This window comes from Meleagris gallopavo, chromosome 7, assembly GCF_000146605.3.
Source record: "Meleagris gallopavo isolate NT-WF06-2002-E0010 breed Aviagen turkey brand Nicholas breeding stock chromosome 7, Turkey_5.1, whole genome shotgun sequence".
NCBI lineage: Eukaryota > Metazoa > Chordata > Aves > Galliformes > Phasianidae > Meleagris > Meleagris gallopavo.
The window spans coordinates 12,795,848-12,810,448 of NC_015017.2; the positions used below are offsets into that span (position 1 = coordinate 12,795,848).

General features: G+C 41.4%; 1 long non-coding RNA gene across 1 annotated transcript in view; it reads left to right on the forward strand.

Moving 5' to 3' along the window:
• The first annotated feature begins 625 nt into the window (after positions 1 to 625).
• Positions 626 to 14,601, forward strand: part of LOC116216806 — a 54,661-nt gene continuing 40,685 nt past the window's right edge. Inside the window, exon 1 of the long non-coding RNA XR_004160306.1 lies at positions 626 to 713. This is a non-coding gene — a long non-coding RNA (uncharacterized LOC116216806). The remainder of the gene's footprint in view (positions 714 to 14,601) is intronic.

Genomic DNA, 14,601 nt, shown 5'->3' on the forward strand with positions numbered 1-14,601 from the left:
CTGAAATAAATCACATATTTATTTATTTATGTATTTCTGCCTCTCAGACGCTGTTTTGGCCTGTCTTTCCATTCTGATCAGTTAGTTGTATTTATTTCTAATTAGACTGGAGACAGTAATTTTTCTTTGTTTTTTTTTTTTTTTTTTTTGTCTCATCTATAGATACTCACTCCTACATGCACCAGCCTCAGCTTGGGGTGTAGAATTTGCAGCTTACTTCTATCAAGAGAAGCCACCCTAGAAAATCACAGCAGTTAAGGCAAAGATTTTGAACAACCTTGGAAAACGTGCTCAGTATGGCTTTCAGTGTGAAAAGTGGCTGACTGCTTGCTTCTCCATAGACACCTCCCTGTGTCTGCTTATTTTTCTTTTTCCTGGACACTTGTGCTCAACATTGTCAGATATTCCAGAGACTGGTCTTTGAACAGCTGCCAGCCACTCCCCTGGGTACTGCCTTGGCTTTTCTTGCGCTATCTGAAAAACAAATATGAAACAATTAGGAGGAAGATAAAAATCACTCAATGCTTTTGGAATCCTGAGAGGAGTCTGGCACTCAGGCATATCCCCAAGGCTGATTGGCCCTTTCGTTTTTCCCTTTTTTCTTTCCTTTTTCTTCCCAATTTCTGACTCTCTGCAGAAGATTGTTTTTCTTTTTCTACAAAATAAACCAACGTCAACCATTGTGCAAGCTGATCAACTTAAAACTTTTGAAGGTAGGAGTTTTCCACTTCACATCTGCAGCTTGCATTTTTGCCATCCCTGTTCAGTGTTCCTGTCGTTGTCCATGAACATTCATGATCTGGGGGTAGTACATGCTACTATGTACCTCTGTGCTGGTGGCCTACTTTATGATGATGATGAAATCACTTCTCCTGTCTGTGCCTTAGTTTCCAAATCAGTAAATACTATTTATCTTTTCTGGAATCTAGTGATAAGAAGAATTCTAAGAAGTCACTGCTATTAGTTCTGTCAAGTGAGTGGCATTCCAGTTATTGTACAGCTGCTGAAGATTGCTTTACATGATGCTTATTAAGATTAAAGGTGATTTCTTTCTTCCAACTAGTCAGTAGGTCAGTAGGACACTAATTTCTTATGACAAAAAAATACATCCAGCTTCCAGTAGAAAACTGTATTCTAAGAAAACTGTTTTGTAGCCTGCTTTTCCTGTTTTTTTTTTGTTTCTGTCTTTGTTTTTTTCTTTCCAGTTTTCCTGTGGGATTCAGTTATGTAGTGGAAGAATGCTTTTTTTTTTTCTTTTTTTTCCCCCAGCAAAAATATCATTACCTTTAACAACAAATTCTCATTATCAACTATTTTTTCTCCTTGTCATTTTTATCAAAACTTTCATGAGGGAAAAAAAAACATATTCTTCAATGAACTCCAGTGTTCTATTTTGAGAATTTCTCTAAATCTGAACTCTGATCATATGAAACACAAATATTTCTCCCGCTTTCAAGCTCAGTCCTATCTGGTTTTCTTGACTAGTGCATGGTAGATTTATCCTGTGAATCACTCAATGCTGCATTTCAGCGCTCCTTTTAATTCTCCAGCAAAGCTCAGTTTAAATAACAAAAGACGGGATGGTTTTATTTTAAAAGGGATATGACTAGGGATCTCATTTACGCTGAGACAGTCTGCCTAATTAGAGCTGGCTGGAGCAGTGGGGGGGGTAGGCATGAATGGGCTCCTACTATCAGAAGACATCAAAGGAGCCTGGGGACTAAGGAACATAAGAGAAAAGGGAGTTGTGGCATCAGGTCCAACCTCCCTCCTAACACAGAACACTCAGCACTTCAGCAGCCTGGTATCTTCTGATGGAGTGTTTTAGGAAGATACCCACTTTTGGTTTGGCACTTTTCATTGACCAAAAAATCTATTGTTTCTTTTGCTGGAACTTCTAAATGTGATGCATTTAGAGACCATTTTTATGTCAGCCAGTTCCTGCCCTGGTGAATTTTTTGTCCTCTGGTTGTGTTGTTTTTGTGCAGCACCCTTTCTTTTCATTACACTGGTGGAATAGAACAGGAAGGATGGGATCGTAGGGAACACTGCTGTTGTCAGTAGTCATGGCAGTTCCCTTGCAGGAATAAAGACCCTGAGATGGACTTAGCACTAACTGCAGCAAATCTGAGGTATTTTTCTAGTGAATTCGATGTGCTGTCACAATTTGAGCTATCTAGATTTGCCTGCAAATGAGGAGAATCTTATCTGGGTAAGCAAGAGAGGAAGGGATTGCACTGGGTTTTTACAGGAACTGGAGGCAAAGTGATTTTTGTCACAGCTATCCATTTTGTTCTGGGTGCAACACAGCTATGTAGTTACCTACAGGAGCTGCAGAAAGCATGTGCATATCTGTGTGAGTGAGGACAGCTGGGCCTAGACTTCTTGCACAAGGAAATCACCCTGACAAAAGGCAGTGGCACTGGGCTGCTGCAGAGCTGGCAATGAAGGACATACACTGAAGTTCAGGGCTGGAGAAATACGGGTGCTGGAGAAACCCTGGGACCCTAGGACCTGCAGCCTAGGTGAGTGACCAAAGGGTCCCACTAAGTGTGTTTTTCATGTAGGAGCAAACTCCAAACTTTGCTTCAGTTTCTCTTTCTCTGGCTATTAGCCCTAGGAAGACCTCCGAGGCCTCAAACATCCCTTTGCTGAAGGAGGTAGGTGGATGTACATGTACTCTGATGGTTCTCGGACACTTCTGGCTTGACTGAGAATTCTCACAGATGGCTGTTAAGATGAGATGGAAGATAACAGCTGTGTGAAGTGGTGATTGTGTTGTCCACAACACTTTCAGGCTCCTTTGTTTAAGAGGAAGGACCTAAGTTATGTCACACACTGATGCCAAGTTTGTTAGCTGTCGTTTCACTCCCTCACGCTGTGCTGTGAGTGGTAATTTGTGCTTGGCTGGCTGTTTCAGAGGTAAAGCCTGCTGAGTTTCTTCCTGAAACATCCTGACATGGTAAACAAGGGAAAGCAGAGGCAAAGCTTTTCCTGTGCAGCCGGTTGGGGTGCCTGTGCTTTCTCACTTCTTCGTGCATTCTTACCCTTGACCCCAGTGTGATGTTCAGTTCCCTCTGTGTAAGGTTCTCCTGAAAGCTGTGATTTCCTCTTCTGACAACCAACAGGAAGATGAGAAAACTGTTGGGCAACCTTTGCTCTGAAAGTACTGGAGGGTTATTAACAAAGCATGCCTGACTGGCAGGGCTTAGGAAATACTGATAACATCAGGAAGGAGAAGGAAAGTAAACAGTTCTGTAGCATAGGGTGTATTTGCCAGTTTAAATTTGGCCCAGGCCAACAGCTTTATAAGCTGCTGCTCTTTCCCTTGCAGAGTCACTGTCACAGACTTGGTACTACAGACGTCACAGCACTTCCACCAGCTGAAATGAATTTGGTAGCATCAGCTGGGTCTCTAGTCCAAACCAGTGTAAAGTTTGGAAATGTTTTAGCTTAGTTTCAGCACCACATGGTCCTCAGATGCAAGGGTGTGGCAAAATAGAATTGTCTTTATTTCCACTGCCTCATAGGTGAGAAGCCATTTATTTTACAAGGGAATTGAGGCCATGAGTATAACTTGTGTCTCTGACTTCGACTAGCTAAGCCTTGTAAAAGTCAGTGAGGACATGTAAATGAGAACTATGAAATCCTATTCCTTGGCAGCTTTCAGCTAAGATTTTGATACCTGCCTTTTCTAATTATCACTGACAGGCAGATTGAGGGTAAGATTATGCATTTGGGTTCTTGTTTTTCTCTTCCCTCTCCTTCTTCATATCATGCGTCAGCTCGAATTTCCAAATACATTTCCGTGTCAAAGCACTAAACTTCATCCATCATAAGAGCATCTGTGCAAGTCCTAATAAAATAACCCTGCTGCCATGTCTCTCTGGGAAGGTGGAGACTCCAGTCATAATGTAACATGACAATGGAAGCATCATAAGGCTGAGTAGTGAGATATTGTATCTATTCCATTTGTGCATCAACTGTTGTTTAGTGTGGCTTGTCAGTCTGTCAGATAAAGGCACACAGCCATCTATGAGGAATTATTAATGAAGATTCAGACTTTTTCTGCTGGAAATGGATCACTTCACTCTTCATCTCACTGACTTTTTACATTAGAAAACTAAAAATAGCCCTGAGTTTATAAGGAAAGACCTCTAGTATTTGGCAGGTTTTGCCCTTCCTTTCCTGTAGTCTATTCCCCAGAGACAGGCTAAATACACAAACCCTTTTCCTATTGGTTTGGGCTGAACATTTCAGAGTCATAAACATGAATACAAGGTGTGCATCCCCATCTGTTAAGTACATTCAGTCCACTCAAATCCTATGTCATCCAACGGAAAGTAAAGACCAAAAAATCCCTTCAGCCTCTGACAATTCACACTTTTGTGGAAAAGGCACGTTAAGAAAAAGAAGCGCTAATCACACCAGCTTGAATAAACTTGGTGCTGCCAAATGCTGTGCAGCTTTCCCACTCTTCCCCACAGTACAGCCAAACTCGTCCTGAGGCAGCCAGGCAGTCGCAGTGCTGGGCTCTGCTGTCTTGTACCGAGATGTGCCCAGAGGTGCGAGGGACAGAGGTGGGCAAGAAGAAGAACATTACACTGGCAGCTATCTGCTACTGACCTACGCTGTTGTTTTATGACTGAGAAAATTCATTTCTACAGACCTCCTTCATGGGGCTTTCTTCCTGGCTTTTCAAAATAGGTGGCTGACACTCCGAAATACTACTGTCTGTTATGACTTTTTTTTTCTTTCCCCCTTTCCCTTACTTTGTGGGTCCAGGACATATTTAGATCCTCAAAATGTCTTGGTACAGATGCCAAAGGAGAAAGTCTGTCCAGTTGTTTACAGCCTTTTCCCATTGTCTCTCAGTCTGTTAGTGGTATCCTCAGCTACTGTGGGTGGGGTGCTGCCATGTGCCTTTGCCAAAAGCACCAGAAAGGCATGTAACACAATGCCGTCTTCCTAAATGGGCAGAAAAGCTCCTTGTGTGTGTGTGTGTATATACATGCACACATCTAATTCACAGACCACATTTGAATGGGTGATTCATTTTTCCCCTTACTTTCTTGAGGACAGGATACAGTTTGTGTCCAAATGTACAATTCTCAAATACGCGCATTATGGGTGCAAAGCTTTCAGTACAGCAATAGCCAACACTCCAAAGTCCCAAGAAAGGGAAAGCAGATCAGACTTTCCTCCCTGTGCAGGAAGCTGAACATGGTTCCACACAATTTAACATAGCTAGCTGATTCTGTGAGATATACTGGGGCTGTGTTCTACACTTCGCGTTTTCCAAAACCAAACTGAGTCAAAGTGTGCTGCAGTGTTAAGCAAAACTAAAACGCACAAAGTTCAAGTGTTGTCAGCAGACAAAAATTTGCTAAGAACCAGCAGAAATGAGGAGTTAATGGGTCCCATATGCAGCAGCTAAGCTGGACTTTATAAGATTTTCCATGAGATTTCTGAAAAGATTTCTGTAGCAGCAAATGAGATCCCTTTTCTTGTTAAACTGGACAGCTAGCATTTGGGCCATATTTTCTTCCATGGCTCAGTCAGCAAATACAGGCTAACAAATTTGGGTAGGATTGTCTTTCTGTGGAAATAAACCAGATGACATTCTGTAGTATTCCCTAGCAGTAAAGCACTAAAAGCTTTTATCAGCTTCTCAGCAAGACAAAATCAGAAATAGTTCAGAAGATATTTACCTTTTAAAAAATCTGGTGAAGATGTATTTACAGTCTTTAAGATATTTTTGAATTCATCTTTTGCAGTTAGACCAAGTGTCTCTTCTTCTTAGAGACAGTACAGCATATATATATAGTTCATGTTAGTTTTGTGAACTTGGTGATGCCTTCACCAGATGTTTCAGTGTTGCCACAGTACTGGCATTTGTTTAATCCTAGCTGGGATGGATATGCAATATTCAACATGTATTAGACCATACAAAGCCTGAGGAGGCTGGGTTGTTTTTGTGGGTTTTTTTTCCCTCTTCATTTTAAGTGTGTTCTGAACAGCAGGGATAAGAAATCTTATTGTTTTCGTGCACTGACATCAATTCTGCCTGAAAGGTCAAACCACTGGAATTCTGTTTACCACTGCACAGGAGAAGGATCAGTAGGCGAAGTCTGAAAACTAAAAGCAACAATGTTTTTCCCAGTGATTGCCTGGGGTGCAGATACGCTGGGGGATTTTGCTTCTGTGATTTTAAGGGTTTAGACCAACAGAAGTACCATTTCGGGAATTTTGAGCTAGAGCTCATGACAAAGAATGTCTCCATGGCAAACAAACAACAAATAACACTATGAGCTAAACCAATATCTCTGTCTCTTGGTATCCATACAGTTTCTATACTGGCATTTAGAGAATTGTCATTTCCTTGGTCATTTCCATGTTTTAAACACAGCCTCAAGTACACATAGAAAAGATCTTTCTCATGCCCCTCAGAAGAGCTCACCAGTGTGAAAACCAGAGCAGGATGGAGACTTGCTGTTCCCTTGAGACCACTAGAGTCTGCTTTGAGAGGGACCTTTAATCTATAGATTAGAAGTTTTAAAACTATCAGTTGCTACTTGTGCGTTCTCCATTTCTTCTATATCTGTGAGATTCTGAGTAGCTTAATTCATTTGTATTTGCAAATTTCTGCGTGTTCTTTAGGATGGAAACTGCTCAAGAAATGCGAAGTGTCACCACTAAAGAAAACCAGGACAAGGAAAAAGATGAAGCATGAAGCAAACTGTGAGGGTAAACTGTAGGTGTTGATGTGCAAATGCAGCCAGGGAGCAGGCCCCAAATCGAGCACAGCAGGTGCGTTCCCACAGCACTGCAAACTGCAAACAGTGCAGGAGCAGCCGAACGAAACCTCCCACTGGGATGCGTGGGCAGGGGTTGCTGGTATTGCCAGTGCTGACACGATGGGGGATATAGGATGAGCAATGCAAGCTTGAGCTTGGTGTAACCACTGAAGCCTTAGAAAAAACTTCTCCTGGTAGATATGCTTGTATGTCTTTTTTGGATTCCTTAGTTGAGGATAGACTTCAGTATTCTCCCAAATATGCTGCCTCAGAGTAGATGGATTCTCAATTGTGCCTGAAACACTTCCCTTGGGAACACTGAATCTGTCTGAATTTCTCTCCCTGAGCTGGCTAATGAGAAAATGTCCTTTCCTTAATAAACTCCTTGGCCAGTTTACCTTTCGCCAACCATTGCAATTAATTCATGCCTCTCTGATTGATCTGTTCCTTAATTAGTCGGTGACCCTAGCAAACTCATTTCTATAGAGAACAGCTGTGGGAAGTTGTTCTTTGTTTGTTTGTTTGTTGTTTGTTTGTTTTGTTTGAATTTTCCCATGGAAGGTATCCAGATCTTTGTCCAAGACTGTGTGTGTGTAGGGCAGCATTAAGCCTAAATAATCCCCATTGTTAGCCTTCTGTCACTACCCCTTGGCAAATCGGCCCAACTTGGAAACAGAGAGGCAGCAGAGAAAACAGATGTTGAAAATAAAGTTTGCTGTGTGACAAGGATACAGGAAGATCATTGTAAAATAAATAAATAAATAAATAAATAAATATTTCCTGGATGATCACAATCAGAGGAGAGAGAAATCAATGCATCATAAATGGAAGATGACATTCAGCCTTCAACATTTTTCTGTTCAGCCCTCACCACATTTATGCTCCCGCCAAATCCTGCTACCTCTTTATCTGCAGTGGTTCTGGAAACTATTCTTTCCTTCTAAACCTGACTGCAAAATCTCTGAGAGTGTGTTAAGAGTTGGACACAATGTCTTGCAATATTTTTTATTGCATTTTTATTCATATTTGTGTATCAGCTTTTTTTTTTTTGGATGAGTTTTTTTCGCAGGTAAAATCTTTTCCTGCTGATTCTAACCATGCCCCTTGCTTTCTCAAGAGCCTTGATCAGTTCCTTCTGTGGCCACATTCAATGTATTTGTCCCCCCTAGTGGCTTCCCCACAGCTCTCCCCAGTGTAGCCTCAGTCCAGCAATCATGGTGCATCATCTGAGCAAGCAGAGGGCTGTACTGCATCTTCTGCTCTTCCAACATAATCTCGTATCTAGAATGTCATGAGTAGGGGGAAAATAGAGCTGGGGTAGCAGTAAGCTGAGCACTGCTGCAGGCCATAGAAACAGCTCTCTTAGAATGGGTGTGGGAGAAAAATCAGTATTTTGAAGGAAAAATTCAAATGTTTTCAGAGGTCTGGAGAGGAGAGAGGAAAGGAGGCTGAGTTACACATGGTCATGTATTGTCAGCGCTTGTGTGCTACGCTCTTCTGTTCAGTGATGGATATAGATACGAAAAATGCTGGAGAACAGGCTGTATTTCTGCAGATGCCACGTGCTCTTGCACTGGTGAACTGACAGTGAAGTGTGGTATTGATAACAGGCGAGCTTCAGATCCAGAACAGCCCAAGGGCAACAGGGGAGGAGGTTGAAATGTAGGGTATGTAAAGAGTTGGTGTGATCTACCAAGATAATGCAGAAATTTCATCTGACAACAGAAATTACGTAGCCAGGAAAAGATAAGGCTCTCCCTAGGAGGAGAGACAATAATTGTTTTTTAGCGTAACAGATCAGAGATTAGGCACACTGGTCTGTAATCTGTCATGGTAGAAACAGTAGCTTCCTGTGCTGATGCTAAATATTTAAATTGAAGGTTACAACTGTCCACAACCTCCTACTCTATTTATCTCTGGAGAGAAAGGATTAAATTTGCAACCAGCTTAAGTTAATTTTGAACTTGGAAACACTGCTGCTTCTCTCCCCTTTCTCTGATCATTTCCTTAGAGATGAATTGAGGAAGCTGGGTAAAACAAACCAGAAGGAGCAGCAGAGCCTCTGCCAACTGGGAGCATCCTGAAGGACACGGATACAGGAGGGCTCATGGTGATGATACCATGGGGGAGCTCATGGTGATGTCTGCAGCCTCCAGCTCCTTGATGTAGATGAGGGAAAGAGAACTGAAGACAGTGATAACAGGTCTCTTTTTCTTCTCACACATATTCCAGTTTTGTTTTCCCTGCAAGAGCTATTACTGTGCAGGGTTCTATGTAACACCCAGCTTCCTATATAAACTAAGAGAGCCAGGGAGCTTTAAATGAGAAGTAGTTACCCTGCTTTTTTGTTTTCTTTCCCCTCGAGTAAGCAAGCAGAGCTCTGGTCTGCTTTTGTATCTATTTTGTGAGTGCACTGCACAGACCCCATGCCCAGAGACATGTTGCAACCCCACCTCCTTCTAACACACCAGCTCTTATACCAGCATAAATGCATAGGCAAAGAATTGGCATATTTTTCCTCTGTGAGGTAGATTTATTTCCTCCCCCACTGTTCCCCACAAGCCTCCTGACCCTTTCCCCCCCCCTTTGGCAGGCCCCTTACACTTGTACTCTGTAAAAACAGTAGTAGCTAACATTTGTGCCTTTGGCAATAAAACCACAGGCCTTGCAAACCCCAAATGGCAAAAAGACATTTCCATTCCAATCCCAGTTTTAAATTAAACTGTAATGAAAAATCAGCAGTGGCAGCTGGGACCAGAGACAGTGATTGTCTCGAGGAACAAAAAAGGGGAAGGAGGAGAAGAGAGGGAGAGAGTGCAAGGAAAGCTCAGCCTGGTAATAAAGCAGCTGGTAAACCTTCAAGTAAAAAGAAATTAGAAAAACAAATCTAGCAGAGAGGGAAGCAGAGACGACTGACCTTGTGCATGAGAAGGGCCACAGTGAGCTGTGTCCCAGAGTGGGAGCTGTGCTATCCTGTGCTGACATCTGGAGGGTACATGTGGCAGCTGGAGACTGAGCCCATGGCTCTCTCTTATATGGTTTGGAAGTTGATAAATGCATGCCCAGTTTTACTCTGCCAGGCCTGAACAGACCTGATGTGAGTTGCAAGTTTTAGCTACATTACTCATAGACCTTTCTAAGTACTGATTCAAAACAAATTTGTAGTTTTGTCAATCTTCAATTTTCAACAGTATCAGGAAGAGAAGTGAGCTGCTAGTTAAGTGTTCTCTTTAGACTGTCTGCAAGATACATGGTCAAACCTGAAATTAAGATACTAGTATAACTCCTCAGAAATAGGCTCTTATATCATTGGAAGTCCCAGAACAGTAAGCACATAAATATTTAGACTGTTTAGGCCAAACACAAAGTAAGCTGTTGGCCTAAATTTCAAGGATGCTGGATACTGCAAGCTTTTTCACTGAAATGACAGGGGAAAAAAGAGATGTATTTAAAACTAGGCCAGTGCATCTTAATGAGAACCTAGAGCCTACGCTTAATTCAGAAGAACTGTGCATCTATTTAGAAAAGTCTCAGCCTATCTGTGACTCAGAAGTAATAGACAGTGGTACCTTCTATGTGTGTGTCTGTAGAGCATGCTTCAGTACACGTGGCAAATAATGTATTTTTATGATTCTTTGCAAAAATTTATTCAGACTATTTGTTATCAGGAATAGGATAAGGAAGTTTGATATACAGCTTATGCTGAACTGATTTGGTTTCATTCCACAGCAGACTTTTAGAGGAGGAACAGAGAAAAAATACAGATGAAATTTCATAAATCAGGAGCCCACTCCTATATCTTACTCTCTGATCTCCATCACAAGACACACACAGGCAAACCTCAGTTCTCCTATTCCACTCTGGCTCTGCTGGACTTGTGTGCATGCAGGGTTATGGTACAAGTGAAGTGAGTTCTGCTACATTCTGGTACACAGTGTCTTTGCCACCAAGCTTACTTCTGCTTGGCTGAAATGCTTGTAATGCTGATGTTTCACTCAGCTCTGGGAGAGCTTCTGGCAATGCTGTTCACTTGGAAGCACTCACAAAAATTTAAATGCTTGTGAGCACTTGATCTAGAGGATCCCAGCACCTCGGGCCTTTCAAGACAGAGGACACGTTTTCCTCAGAAACTATGTTTCTCATAGCATTTCTAGTCATGTCATAAACATAAACAAACCTCACTTCTGCTTGTTTATTTAGCAAAATTTCTTGTTCTGCCATTGGTACTGTTGCTCTGGTTATAGCTATGGAGAGTGGAAGAAGGAGACATTCTATCAGGACCACAGTTATATTTCACAGCTGGGATTTTCTCTGTTGTTTGTTTTCTATTTATACAAGCCATGTTGTGATATTTGCAGGATAACGCACTTTTTAAGATGCTGTTGGATGGAACTAGGTCTTTCTAGTTTGCACAGTGGTTTGAGCCCTTCACAGTTGTGTGTTGGCCAGTGGCCAAAATTCTGCTGTCTGTTCTGTGCCAGAAACTTCCACTGGCTTCCAGACAGTGCAGAAGCCCTCAGAACAGCCTATGGCTGTGTGCATCTGTGGATAGAGCTTAAAACTCAATCAGCAGCTTGCTAATTCTATACAAAGCTATAAGCAAAATAGTCTCAGAAATCAAAATAAACTCCTGTGAAGACTTGAGACAATCTATGTTGTTGCTACTTGAGTGAACTTCTGTTTTTCAAACACAGCAACTTGGTTACTGAGACCAACTCTGAGGGACCACGACTGGTTTCTTACAATTATTTTCTGTTGTGTAACCTTTAAGAAAAAGAATTAGTATGAGGCCTCTTTTTAAAGGTTTCTGAGTGTTTTAAGACCTGAACCATATCAAAGAGTTTTCTGATTTGAATTCCTGTGTTATTTAAATTATAGGAGGTCACATTTGAGTCTGTGTCACTTAGAAGATCTACTGGGCAAAGCTTTTTATGCCATGGAAACAAATGTTACATATATATATAAACAAATGTCTTTTGATCTCTGCACAGGACACAGAAAGCAGTACGGTACTGCTGTGAACTTTAAGGGCATGGAATAACAATAAACTAGAATCTGTTTGTATTTCTGACGTCTCAGTGGCAAATATCCCATCAATCTCACAGGGATCAGGCACAGATCCCATAAGCAGAATGGATAGTGCTTTATGCAGTGGTATGGGAACATGTTATACCCCAGAAAGTAAAGTGTGGAAACGTGTTTCACAGAAGGGCACCATTGGAAATAGGCTTGAGAACTGTAAGTTCTACTGGCTTTCTCGTCCATGCCCAAATCAGAAACTACCTCCAAATATATTTCCACGTTGGAGAATCACAGATTTATAGCATGCGTTATGTATTCAAGTAGTAGTAATGGTGAGAATCTATCCTGACCCACTAGTCCTGGTTTTATAGATCTCTGATCTGGTTTTGTGTGAATCAGCACATGGCTAAATAGCATGGAAAACCCCCTTTAATCTTTGCTCCTGACAATGCAGGACATTGATGGTAAGTATATTGGTTATATAAAACCTAAGTTGTGCTTGGAGTGCACCTAATCTGTTATCTGGTGTAACTGAGAGCAGCTGCAAACCCCAGGTTTCTGTTTCTGGTGTTGACACTTAGAACACTTTCAGAAAACTGCAGAATCACAAAATGCTTGAAATTAACAGGGACTTTCAGATATGACCTTATCATCACCTTATGTGACTCCATGCCCAAGCAGGGTTACCAAGAGCTGATTCCTCAGGACCATGTCCAGACAGCTTGTGAACATCTGCAAGGATGGAGACACCATAATATCTCTGGGCAATCTGTTCTGGTGTTCCATCATACTCACAATAAAAATTGTTTCATGATGTTCTGATCCTGTTTCAATTGCCTCTCATCCTGATATTGGGCACCACTGAAAGGAGTTTGGCTCTGTCTTCTTTGTATCTGCCCTCTCCAAGTACTTGTATACCTTGATGAAACACCTTCTGAGAGCCTTCTGTAGGGTAAATAGCCCCAGAACTCTCGTTCTTTCATCATATAAAAGATGCTACTGTACCATTGTCACTTTTGTGATTCTTCATTTGACTGTCTCCGTAAATCCATGTCTGCCTTGTAGTGGCAAGCCCAGAACCAGCACTGCAGTTGTGGCCTCATCACTGCTTGGTAGAGGGGAAGGATCATCTCCCTCCATCTTCTTTCAGCAAGGGCACATTGCTGGCTCATAATCTTCTTGGTGTCCACCAGAACCCCGAAATGCTTTTCTGCAAAGCTACTTGCCAGGTGGGTGACCCCTGGCATGCCTGCTCCCTGCATAGGAAAATTTTGCTTTGTTGATGTATTGTTTGAAGGTGAAAACCTAATTTTCCTCTACTTCCAAATATGTGGAGACTGTTTTGTTGTGATTTTTTTTTTCCTGAAAACTAACAAAGAAATTCAGCTGAAATTTTCTGCAGACATTTGTCTCTTGATCAACAAGAGAAATTAGTTATTTTTGGAGCTCAGGAATTAGTTCATGTTCTTGCAAATCCAGCAGATAACAGCTTGCTCAGTGCCATTCGGACAGCTGTAAGGGAGAATATTAAAAAAAAAAAGCAAACAAAAAACAACTTTCAAATTCTATTTATTAAAATTGCTAGGAAACGTGTCAGAGGAAAAAAAATCTATCAAACTCTCTTCAGCAGTTCAATTTCTTCAATTCATGTGAGATGCCAGAGCAGCAGAAGGGAAGTATTAGAGTACTGGAGCAGGACCTAGGAGTCCTGTGCTGTATTTCATTCTGGCAATGCCTCAGCTGAACTCTTTCTGAGCAGCTCCTACCTGAGCAGAACCAAAGACACTGCTGCCTGGCTCATTCAAGTAATGAAGACAACTGAAGGCCCAGTCTGACCTTAGATTATCTGACAGTGAAGCATGATAACAACAGTTAGCTGTCTTTCATATGCCAATTGATTTGGGATAGTTATATTCTTTTGAGATCTGTGCAAAAAGAACTTGGTAATTATTAAGAGATCGTACTCTAGCTAGCCTACACCAGCAAGTTCTTTGTAAAATATAGTTTTAATTGCTTTTCATAAAAGTCATCTCCCCTTCACCTTGAAAATCTCTATCACATTCTTCCTTATTCTTCAAGAAAATAGAGCTTAATTTTGAAGTTGATTTAAATGAACAACAAAAAATATTCTTGCCCAGTTTTCTTACCCAACTCTGTAGAAACCTAAAATATAATGTCTCAGTCTTTAAGGCTCTTGATCTTCTATTTCACAAATCAAGTCAATGTTAAAAGTTAACCCACTGGCAGACTATCTTCTTTTTTCTTTTTTTCTTCTTCCCCCTCCCCCCTTCCCCAAGCTATATTTAAAATGCATCTTTTTCATTTGCCTTGGACTGACGGTCATCATTTCTCTGTTTTCATTATCAGAGGAGAAGGGGAGGAGTAAGTTGACAGAAGTAGTAATCTGCTTGAGAAAGCCAAAGGCTATTTTATATTAATACAGAGAGTGATTAATCAAATAAAGATTACTCCTCCAGTAATAAGCAAAGGATGAAGTCATGGTCAGTGGAGACTAGTCAGCACTGTAAGGTATGTGCTGGGGTCAAGAGTGAATAAGGAAACTACTGGATTTTTCAGTCCTTTTGATGACTGTAATGGCTAAGCTGTGATAGTTCAAAGATTCTTCCTGCTCTGTAGCCTGTTTCTGACTCTGGCCAGTAGCAAATGTTTGGGAATGAAGTAAAGGAAAGGGAAAAGTGCAGTGTATTCCTTCCCTACTGCACCTTTTCAGCAGTTAATAGGCTAGGGACTTCATAAGCAAATACATTATCGTGTTTGAAAG